Genomic DNA, 12,764 nt, shown 5'->3' with positions numbered 1-12,764 from the left:
GCTGCGAAAACTATTAATGATAGAACAAAATGATATATTACAATTTTTCAGGACACATCACTATATATAAGATATTTAATACTCAGTCGATTCATCCAATCGACGTCCCGTAATACGTAGATCCGGTCCAAAATACTTAGTATACAAATCTTTAAACTGATTATGAACTTGATTAGCGTTTATTGCCGGATTTACATCGGTATTTTTGTATTTATGACCGCAGTAGCATACATGATCCTTGCCACAGAATGATGGCAGACCTTCTTTCATGCATTTTCGTATGCAACTCCTGGCTACTTCCAGATTAGGACAGAAATGCGCGATATGGTGTCGAACTGTTGGGCGTCCGTAATAGAGAGATTCCTTTGTGATTTCTGTAAATAAATATATATACAATAAACTAAACTATGTACTTAAAAAAAAATCATGTGTCCAATTCACACGTGGTAGAAGTGAAACCTTCAAAAACAAAGTTTTTATAATTAAAATATGTAAATTAGACTTTTTCTCTATCTAAATGTAGGATCTTTTCTTAAAAAAAAATATATATTTTAATGTTAAATTTTTATTTATAACTTTAATATCAATCTTTAATTTGGTAAAAACTAAAATAATAAAAGTTTGAAATAAATTCACAAGATCCAACGTGGGAGAAAATGAGATAGGAAGCATTATACAGTGTATAAACTTTTAATTAAGTGTAGTACGAAGTTTTCACTTCAAAAAGTTTCTATAACTAATGATTTGTAAATAAAATTGATAAATAATCTAATTTTATAATTAAACTACTTACTTGACTTACTTATTTAATTTTCATCAAATCTGTTTTTTTATTTCAGAAAATGTTCAAATACACACTAATTTAAAGTTTTTACACTGTATAATGCCTAATATCTCACTCTCTCTCACGCCAAATCCTATTAATTTATGTGTCTGTCTCTTTTTACTGACGCTTTTTCCGTTGCATCCGGTTTGAAATCACAACGATTCTAAAGAAGTTTCACTTCAAAAATTGTTTAGACCAAATCATAACGGAGCCATCGAGTGTATGACGTACACAGAATGCAAAACTGTACAGCAATGGTAAAATATACTCTCTGTCATACATTCTTACAGCTCATTTTGGCTTGCTTTTTTGGATTGTTTGTATATTAACATATGTGTTATTATTTATAAATTATTTGCAATTCACGATTCCGGGTCACGAGGTCTTAAATATATAATAATTTTATCTATATACAATTTGTGAGTTTGTGTGTTCTAGTTATTTCTGAACCAATTTAAAAAAATATTTCACCAGTAGAGAGATATTTTTTCCTATATCCCTGAAAAGGAAGAGATTTTATTACCGCTACATTGTTAACGTACAGTCTTGGAATCAATTCGTATTCACGCAAAGGGGCAGACAAGGAATCTATATTATAACTAACTCCCCCCGCAAACTTCGTTTCGCCTTAATGTAATTACTTTATTTTTTAGCAGCCAACCTATACCAACATATGGAATATTGTGCTACGCTACCCCATACTGTTCGCTTTTCCGGAATAAAAACTAAATAAAACTTAATTTTTCTCTCCATAAAAACCGTCGTCAGCCTTCCGATTCTGTAACTCACTTTTTGAACTCACACAGCGGTTTTCACAGCGGCGGTCGCGCTCAAATCAGTCGTGAAGCAGTCATTTTACGATTTGGTATTCTGATAAACAATAAACTACAAGCTCCCTCCTTAATAGAATGCCAAATCATAATGCCAATGCCAATCACCAGCGCGACCGCCGCTGCAAAAACCGCTGTGCGAGTTCAAAAAGTGAGTTACAGAATCGCAAGGCTGAGGTTAAGAAAGAAAAAAAAACCTCGAAATGGTCAAGCCCTCTTCGAATTTGGTCTTAGCAACATATTTTGTGATTCATTTTTATTTATATACAGATATCCGATTCCAAAAATTGAATTGTGGTTAATGTTTTTATTATTTCTAATGCACCTATAAGGTGGTGTCATTAATACTAAGACAACGAATATCAGTATGCATACTTTACTTCACTTATGCATTTTAAATGCAATAACGCGTGCTCTAACGTATGTAATGGATTATTTAAACTGAATTATTCATACTACAATGAATTAGTAGAAACCGTCTACATTTAATAAACCTTAGCAAAATTTATTGTGCGGTATAAAATAGTAAAAAAATTGATTTCTACATAATTATTATGAAGCTCTTTTTCAGAAATTACGCAGAAATATTGGTTCGATTTTTAAAAAATTAGGCTATTGACCGTGTAATATTTCATAACGATGGTAGAGTTTCTTGTTTATAGACAACATTAGCATCTCAACTGCGTATCGTTTTAAGATCCCTGGGGCGTTTTGTGTGTAAATAATATGTTTTATTATTTTCGTTAAAAAAACTATATTTAGTTTTCTTTAATTAGAAAATAAATATTTATTATTATAACATTTATCGTTTAAGTATTATACACTATCCAATCGTAATCTTTGTACATATTATTTATAATCAGAACTATTTACCATCATTACGACTCTCAGTACAGTAACACTTTCCAGAAATACAAACACTATTCTTATTTCCACAGTGAACTTGGCACATTTTGGAGATACAAGACTCGGAAGACCGCAGAGAACTGAAGTAGTAGTCCACATCGAAATCCACTGAAGCAAGAATTAATAAATTATATATCTTAATAAATAAAGCAGTGTTAGCATGAGGTCATAGTCGACCAAATATTAGTGCGGTCGAAGAGCTGTGCAAATATATCTATTTGCGCAATTAATACTCGCGTAAACATCAGGAGGATACTAATTTTAGACGAAGTCAGATATAAGCCGGCAACCTGGATGTATCAGTATCCATTGCGTTGAATTTCATGCGTAAACTAGATACCCTTACAGTCACTATGGATTCTATTTTTATCTAAAGCTAGACAATGTATAATATTTAAATTAATAAGTTTCTTCAAGATTCCATTTATAAATAAATAACTGACTAGTAAAAAGAATAACCGGAATTGTAATTACACCCGTTGATTTACATAGATTATTCTTTCCATAATGCACTTTTCTTCTTTTTTTTTCGTGGAGAAATGTGTTACGCAAACCCACGGCACGGTTGACCTTGGTGGGGAAGGGTTATGAGGGACTCGCTGTTGTGCATACCCACTAAATCCCCACGGCGCCACCAGCAACCCCCGGGACAAGACACGGTAACAGCGTAGCCTTGTCCGCATCCAGCCACGCGATCACCCGTTAATATCACGGTCCTCTACGGCCACGAATGATGTGGAAAGGACCTTGGCACAGCAAGGGCCTTTCACATCGGCCAATTCACCCTGTTTTATAAAGCTGGGAGAGACCAGGTACAATGCTTGCAGGGATTCGTCAGCATTCTCTCCATAATGCACTCATTCAAGTAACCACATCTTAAAGTGTGTTGATGCAAATAATGGTCCATGATAACATACATAGTCCACGTTTTATGATAAGGCATATGAAGAACTCTCGATTTCCCCAAGATCCTCCTAACAATTAAGCCACAACACGCAAATAATTTTTTTTTTTTTTTCTTTGAAGCAAACATAAAAAGTTACGTTGAATAGAGAACCTTATATTATTAAACTCTTGAGAAAACACAATTACTTACTAGTGTCTTTCAAGGATTGAATTCCAACAATTATAGTTAAAATCACAAAACCTTTCAGAACCATCTTTACTCTCAAACAGCGCCTGATTCGTTAAATTACTGTTTTAATTGATTTTTCACTTAAGTGTTTAACAACGATAGGAAACTTGATTAATTTAGACAATCTAATGGAGTTTATATTTTCTCGTGGCGTCGTGCTGACAATTCAAGAACATGAGTAATTGTTGATTAGATATATACAACTCATATTGTTATAGTAATAATCTAGTCACTATTATTAATGTTATAAAACTAAACATGCTACGAAGGATACCATTTAGAATAAATAAGATATAAGTAACGTACACGGTACTTTATTAATACCACGTTTTATAATAAGGCCGTGTAAATTTCGAACAGAAAAAATCCTAGTTGAAAGTTGTCTTAGAATATTGATAACTGAGAAGAAATATTATGTAAGGCCGTGGTACGTGCAATTACTGCACATTTAAATAAAACTTGTTTAAATAATATAAACGCGATTTAATATATTTACATAAAGGAACCAGACGTTTTTATTGTTTTACAGAAATCATGAACCGAAAGTTTCTAGCGGCACTATAATATTAAAATTTTTAGGGTAAGATTGTCAAATCCAATATATTCTTCGCATACGAGAGAAATATTTAGCTAAGTCTCGACTCTAAGCCACATAATACGTGTTAAATAACTTTTTCAAAAAGAGTAAAGTTTGATGATTTTTAATATATCATAGGTAACTTAAAGCAATTAGTATATTGATTTTTCATTTCTTTTTCTTTGTTTGTTTCGGTGCAGTATTTTTAAAAAGTATTTACTATAATATCAAAGAAACCGATTCAATCTAAGGATAAAAAACACTCAATTAAATGTTTGTAGCATTGCTGAATATTACAATAATCTATTATCTCGAGAATCTAAAACGAAGGACGCCACGTTGACAACATGAATATTACGCTTATTTGTCCAACGACAATTAAACGCCTTGGGTTTTCAATTCATACTCCCCAGCTGTCCAAAACTGAGGTCTGACGTCACACAATGACAAGTTAACTTCAATTACACAGCTCTAAACGAGCCGAACTGGGTAAAACTTCATTTCCTTATAGAAAGTGAAGTATTTCTTCATGTCTGTGATGTAAGTTATAAGCGGGATGCACTAGGCTTTAGTTATTTGAAAAATGTAGATAAAAGACTTGACTCTATAGAAAAGAAAATAAAAAAAACATTTGATTCTCGTTAACTTACAAGAAACGAAAACATTTAATCTTGTTATTATCTATTACCTACGTGAAGTGCTAAGACAAGATTGTTTTTTAAGTACTAACATTATATTTTTGTAGATAAACATAACATTAATATTTACTTATATGGAGTTCGGCGTCCAGGCGTCCATACATCTTTTGTAATCCCTCAAACGTAAAAGTGCCCATATAGTCAAAAATCATTTATTCATAACACAATCTACACTTATGAACATCAAAAAAGAAATAAACATTAAATGCTTCTAATTTTACACTTACTGCTAGTTCTCAAATCAAGGGCGTAGAACGGAAGAGAAGAACTGGCAATCAACTAACCGCCACTCTTTTTAATCGCCAAGTTTTTTGTTTTACATAACGTTTGTAAGGAGCTGCAACCACCATGTTCCACATGACATCTTAAGTAATAAATAATAATAAAGTAAATTAAAAATCAAGATTTTTCCTTTATCATCAGGAGGCATGGTGAAATAGGAGCACGCACTTAGTAGATGGGAACACCATAAGTCTTGACAACCATACATATCTTGGAACTAATTTATGTTATATGTATGTTATTGAACTAAATTTGTTTTATTCGACATTTGAATGAATGTAACATTCATGTTCTTAAATACAAATCTTTAATCATTATTACAAATTCAAGCATTTTTATAAGTTCTTCGGTGTACTAGAAGTTACTAAGAAAAAAGCCTTCAGAATTCAAAAAATATTTTCATAAGTAAACAGTAAACATTATATAGGTACATGACATGATACGTTTGTCTTCCATGCCTCGGATGAGTAATAAACTGTCGGTTTGCGCCTGATGACGCGGTTGGTTTGGTAACCCTAATCCTGATCCTAAGACTATATCGCAACTCAAGTATCTAACTATTAGAATCCTTAATAATATTGAGTCTTTTAAAGCTAGTAGTAAAATTAAGATTAAAACCGCTGAGTATATCACTTACGCCAATGGCGTAACGAACCGATCTTAATGAACTCTCACTGTAAACTGTTTCAAAAGTTTTCCAACTAGTCCGTTGGACGTAGACATTAAGATTCTTTATACGCTTTTTGGAAACCAGATTTTAAATCCAACAAAAAATGTATAGCAATGAAAATACAATTTTCCGCAATCACAAAGTTTTATCCGACACCTTTTAAATTGAATAGAAATAAGATGGAGCTTAACAATTTCTGTAAACTTTTGACGGATCACAAAGCAAATGAGAGAACTTTCTGAAAGCAATTAGGGCTGAACTAATTTTCCAGTTTACACCTCGGGGACACGCCTGAGTTTTCATATGTTTCCCACAATATTTTGATTTATAATTTGCTAATTAACAAAGATTTAATAAGATTGCATTTAATTATTATAACCGAGCGTGCATTGACGGTGGTATAAATTAACATCAGATAAGCCTTCCAACTCCAATATCAATTCATAAAATACAATAGGCTCAAGGATTAGAGCGATTAACCAGCTTTGGTTGTTTAGCAGCTAGCTTTTCCATCATGGTTTACAGTTTCTGACAACAGTACATCTGCCGTAATCGTCTGGTCAGATTTAAGAAATTTATAGTGAACGATCCCGGCACTAGTCCACCAAAGGCTTACAAGTCACTTTTACGGAGTCAATATTCGCTTGGGGAACGTTTTGGCTGGTTTGGCTGGGATTGCCATCCGATGAGCACTTCCGATTATCGTTTAGGATCGACTTTTCATCACATTCGATTTAAAATCCCTTCATTTTTGTGCCTGTTGAGTAATGTTACGCAATAGTGGACGCGCGTTTGTCGATTTGCTACATTAAATTCGCAAGGTACCGACCTTTCAAGCTTTTTCACCTTCCCAATTTGCTTCAAATGGATTAATACAGTGTTATCCTTAACACCGTAGCCTGCAGCTAACTCAGACGTAGTTTGCGATGGATCCGCTTCCACAATAGCCTTCAATTCAAAGTCTCCGGCTGTCCGCGGGGCTTGTTCTGCAGGGCGAAATTTCCAGAACGAAAATTTTGGAACCAAAATCGTACTGTGTTTTCTTTTGCAACACCGCCGCCATACACATCATTCATACTTCGAGCCGGTTCTGCAGCACTGGTGCCATGGTTGAATTCGTACTCGTAAATAACTAGATTTTTCATGTTTTCCATTTTATAAATAAGGTGACGCAAAGAAAAAAATAAAATGGGATATAATAATAATGAATCATTGTTTTTGAATAACAAATGCACTAGTAAAGCCGTAAAAAATTAAGGAATATGGAACCAAAAAGGAGATATTTATTTCTTAACTTTATCCTATCCTGATCAATCGTGACTTGTATAAATCTTATGTTTCCTTTTACATCACTATTCGCTGTTCATGTATTTGTAAGATTAGCTTTTAAGTTTTTAGTCTATTATTAATATTTTTGAAGTTATACTTCTTTAGGCGCGTTATGAAAAATTTATGAGAGTGAAATGTTACGATGCGCGCGCACCTGTGACACAAAATTGGGAGTGTGATTATAGCGTGCGCGAGCGAGATAGGAATAAGACAATCTACAAGTAAAAAGAAATAGAATATGCGTGAAGTTCGTATGCCAAGAATTTTGAATGACCATAATGACATTTGTCATTTACCTTTTAAACAAATAAAGGAGTTTTAATTATTTTTTAAGTTATACTTCTATAGGCGCGTTATGAAAAATTGATGAGAGTGAAATTTTACGATGCGCCCGCACCGTGACACAAAATTAAGTTGCCCACGGAAGATGCAACGGCATTGGACATAATTTAAAAACAACATTCGAATAATAATATAATTTATGTTGAACTTAATGCAAGAGAATAATAATATATATTTATTTATTTAATTTTTCAAATGTAAACTGAACTTTATTGACTATATTGACTCCTTTTCCAGTCTTTGATTATTTAATTGTAATTAATTATTTGCATGCAATCAAAAACTATTTTTAATCACGCCAAAAAAGTATAACTTCTTACGCGCGTACATAAGTACACGCACCCTTTTTTTTGTATTACTTTAGATTAAGGTACTATATATATATTTTTTTTTTATATAACATTTGGTTCTGCACTTCTCGCACGCATCATGTTTCTTTTTTTTTAGTTTTTCTCTTTAACTAGGGTTGACTGGAAGAGATCGCTTCTTAGCGATAAGGCCGCCCGTTGCATCCCTTATATTGTGTTTTGTATTGTGTTTCTTTTTTTTTGCAACGAAGTGTAAATAAATAAATAAAATATTTAAAGTCTAAATTTGCCAGTACGACAAAACATCAATTTCATATTATGTAAGGATTTATGAGACCGTGTCTCAATAGTAGATAGAGCGTTAATTAAAGAAGTTTTTCGTTAATTTGGATTGAATCGATGACAGTACCTTTAATTTCGGACAGGTGGCGCTGATTTATATTTTAAGATATTTTTTGTTGTAATATATACAATAAGTGTAAATTTAACTAAAATATTCTAAATATTAAAATTTCATAAATTTTTACTAGAGAACAGAATATAAAATATATTTTTTTCTAATTTTAAAGGGTCTGTGTCTTTGTCCCTTTAAAGTTTAAGGAATCTCTAATATCACTAATCTGAGTGCGAGAATCAAGCCACAGCTTTCTCAGCTGTGGAGATAAAATGTTGCTTTATCGGAAGCATCAAGAGAATGTTTTACCATAGAAAATCACATCATTAACATAAGATAACTACTTTCAGTTATTGTAGTCTATATACCATTAACCGAATCACCAAAAAACAATTGACGTCAGGTATTATTACAATAGAAAGTTGTTAGAAACAAAAAACAGCTACAACTAAAATATGTAGGCAAAAATTATACCTCTAATATCCTAGAGATAAATTGTCTGCCTCAGCAAACTTTGGAGGTAATTTGATTGGTGTTAGTGAGTTGATGTCTAGTTTTAGTATAATTATTATGAATATTGTGTTTATCCATTGCCTATCATGTTATGTGTTAGAGTTTTAATATAAATTTTACACCTCTTATTTACTCATGAAAATTTCGAATCAAATGATAATGTAACTATAAAAATAGTATTGTGTCAAATGAGCCTGGTGACAGTGTGATATCTGTTATATAAATAAATGTTTTTATCTCTTAAGTGATTATTATTGTATATACGGTTATTATTGTAACATAATGACTAGGTACTATTTTGGTTATATAAGTTTACTAGCTGACTCAGTAACCGTCGTTTTGCCATGTATATTATTTCTAGCAAAATTTTTTTTAGTTCAATAAAGATAACTATAATAAAAAATAGGGGTTGATCGTAGAGGTGACAAGGGTTGTATGTATTTTTTATGCTGTATCATAAAAAAATAAAAACAAAATGTTTTGCCCTAAAACTAAAAATAAAAATGTAGGGGTGGACTACCCTTAACATTTAAGGGGGAGAGAAAAAGGCTTACTGAATATGCATAAAAAATTTCATAAAAATCGATCAAGCCGGAGGAGTACCTACGGGAACGAACATTGTGACACGAGAATTTTATATGTTAGACTAGTGGACCCCACAGACGTTGTCCTGCATGATATTTCAAGCGATTAGGATATTAAACAAAGTATGAAAGTACCGACTGCAGCGCCATCTGCCGGGCTGATTTGTGAAGCTAAACCATTCCCAGATCCCCTTGAACACACACAAAAAATTTCATCAAAATCGGTCCAGTCGTTTGAGAGAAGTTCAGTGACATACACACTCACAGAAGAATTATATATATAAAGATATATAAACAATCCTGATTTAATATTTATGCAATTATTACTTTATCCATTGATATAAAGGTGAACTTATCTGTGAACCTTTGTATAGATAAAAATATCATTATTATTTATTACCTAATATTATGACACTATTTATTAAAAATGTCATAGGGTAAACATATCAGCTTATGACCAATAAGTCCGTCGTACATAAACCAAACTTAGTTAATAAAATGTTACCTATCTAATGAAAAATAAAACTATTTGATATAATAAAAAGATTTACAATATTGCTTTTTATTCCTCCTTTTTACCATTATCAGTGTAGTGTAGTATAAACTAAACATTTCTCTTTCGCAATCTAACCCACACGTTGTTAGCAAAGCTTAAAATAATACTTGTATATTTGATTTTTACTCAACACGTTAGTTGAGAAATGGCTTTCTCTTGTCTTTGCAGATTAGTTGGGCAAATACCCAAAACTATTTTTGTTTTTATAAAATACAACACTTTATAATAATATGTCAATCCTTATTTGCTTATAGAGAAAATAAAAACGGTTTTACTTACACCTATATAAGGTTGAAGTCGCTTATATTTTCGTTAGTATCTTTGATTGCTGTCGGGCAAATGCGTTACGCATTCGTTTTCAAAGCTGTACAAAAGTTGTCCACCAGTCTTTAAAACAAAAGAAAATCACAGATTTTTTTAAGTAGACTAAACCTTTAGTTGTTGTTTTATTTTTATGTAATGTGAATAAATATGATTACATATTTAATTTTCCATCCTTCTGATGCATTCAAGTAAAAATGGGAGCAAGGGTACATAGAAACATTTACATACCTCTATATTAACCTTTACCTAACATAGAACCTTGATAACTTAAAACCTCTATAACATAAAATATTTTGTGTTTCCCTTGGACTTTATCTTATCGAGGTTCTACTGTATAGGTACATGACATGATATTACGTTTGTCTTCCATGCCTCGGATGAGTAATAAACTGTCGGTATGCGCCTGATGACGCGGTTGGTTTGGTAACCCTAATCCTGATCCTAAGACTATATCGCAACTCAAGTATCTAACTATTAGAATCCTTAATAATATTGAGTCTTATAAAACTAGTTGTAAAATTAAGATTAAAACCGCTGAGTATATCACTTACGCCAATGGCGTAACGAACCGATCTTAATGAACTCTCACTGTAAACTGTTTCAAAAGTTTTCCAACTAGTCCGTTGGACGTAGACATTAAGATTCTTTATACGCTTTTTGGAAACCAGATTTTAAATCCAACAAAACGTCAACGCCTAGTAATTCGATGCTAGCTGAGGCTTTAAGGAGAGTGTCTTTGAAGAGTGGAGTAGCGACAAAGGGTCTTTCTTTGCGGAAAACACGCAAACTTGTGTCTTCTTGGGGTTAAATTGGACTAGTAACACTGTTGTAGTAACTAATGTTAGTATCAACATCTCGTAAGTACCAAGAATATTTAAAATAGGGGGATAAAAATGTTTAGCAATGAAAATACAATTTTCCGCAATCACAAAGTTTTATCCGACACCTTTTAAATTGAATAGAAATAAGATGGAGCTTAACAATTTCTGTAAACTTTTGACGGATCACAAAGCAAATGAGAGAACTTTCTGAAAGCAATTAGGGCTGAACTAATTTTCCAGTTTACACCTCGGGGACACGCCTGAGTTTTCACATGTTTCCCACAATATTTTGATTTCTAATTTGCTAATTAACAAAGATTTAATAAAATTGCATTTTATGTTTAAGAATAACTTTATTTCTCATAAGATTTGCATACAAAATTCACTTACTGAGAAACACATATTTAAAACTAAGATTAAAAATGAGAAATTAGAACGCACAGATGTAGGTACATATACAAAATGACAAAACAGAACAGCACCAAAAATGTGGGTAGACATAATAAACTTGATCAGTTAACCAAGCAAAACACGGATGTTCGAATTTGATTTTTTACTAGATGTGGCATTGATGGCATAGTCTGATATAACAAGTTTATATTGATTATTTTAATTTTTTTCATAACACTATTTTATTTTTAGTTTATTCCTATATTTATATATTTAGGGTATGTACAAGGTTTATAAAACATTTTTACAAACTAAAATCACCTATAGGCAGATTGTGGTCAATATCAAATACAATTCTTTAACACCGTGAGTGGTGTTAGTTTAAAGTTCTTTAAACATTAAACATTTACTTATTATAACCGGTCACAATGCTAAAACACCATGCACATACGGGGCTTTTAGCAGTGGACGCTCCATTGGCGGTGGTATAGATCAACATCAGGTAAGCCTTCTAAATCCAATATCAATTCATAAAATACAATAGGCCCAAGGATTAGAGCGATTAACCAGCTTTGGTTGTTTAGCAGCTAGCTTTTCCATCATGGTTTACAGTTTCTGACAATAGTACATCTGCCGTAATCGTGTGGCCAGATTTAAGAAAGTTATAGTGAAAGTGAAGCACTAGTCCACCAACACTCACAAGCAGTGGCGTAGCTACCAAGGGGCTAGGCGGGGCACTGCCCCGGGGCCCTCGAATCCTCACAAGAAATTCCGATCATTCTGAACTTTTGGAAATTTCTCCCATTTTCAAAATAAATATGACTGGTTGCAACCCTACTTTAATCAATACATTAATTTGAGAGAAATTCAATAGTTATAACTAGGAATTCCCCTAAATTCTTTCTGTAGGTTGGCAGTGTTGTCAATTTGACGGATAGTGATATGTGCATTTTATTATTCTTCGATGTGCGTTTTATTGTGAATTCGAGTTAATATTTTTTTTTTGAGAACGGTTAAAAATTCATGCTGTATCAGGAGTAAGTAAGCTAATGTCAATAAACTTTTTTGTACTGGTCAATATAGTGGTTCAATTTTATTTGATTTTACCACTCATATTGATGTCCGTTAAAGTCAATAAATCGTGTAAATCATTTTTAAAGTATTTGTATATTTCATATTTTTATTTGATTAAACCTAATAAACATTGATTAAACATAGCAGTGGGCCCCCATTTTTTAATTTGCCCCAGGGCCCTTGGTCACCTAGCTACGCCACTGCT

General features: G+C 32.5%; 1 long non-coding RNA gene across 1 annotated transcript; it reads right to left on the bottom strand.

The window, feature by feature from the left end:
• LOC125058025 lies at nt 1-3,816 on the bottom strand. The gene is made up of 3 exons (XR_007118305.1): nt 3,659-3,816; nt 2,530-2,670; nt 1-374 (listed from the first exon to the last, which is right to left on the bottom strand). It is a non-coding gene; the product is annotated as an uncharacterized LOC125058025 (long non-coding RNA).
• Nucleotides 3,817-12,764: the final 8,948 nt, after the last annotated feature.

The sequence above is a fragment of the Pieris napi genome, chromosome 17 (assembly GCF_905475465.1).
Source record: "Pieris napi chromosome 17, ilPieNapi1.2, whole genome shotgun sequence".
NCBI lineage: Eukaryota > Metazoa > Arthropoda > Insecta > Lepidoptera > Pieridae > Pieris > Pieris napi.
The sequence above is the reverse complement of the archived record's forward strand: the minus strand, read 5'-3'. Positions and strand labels throughout refer to the sequence as shown.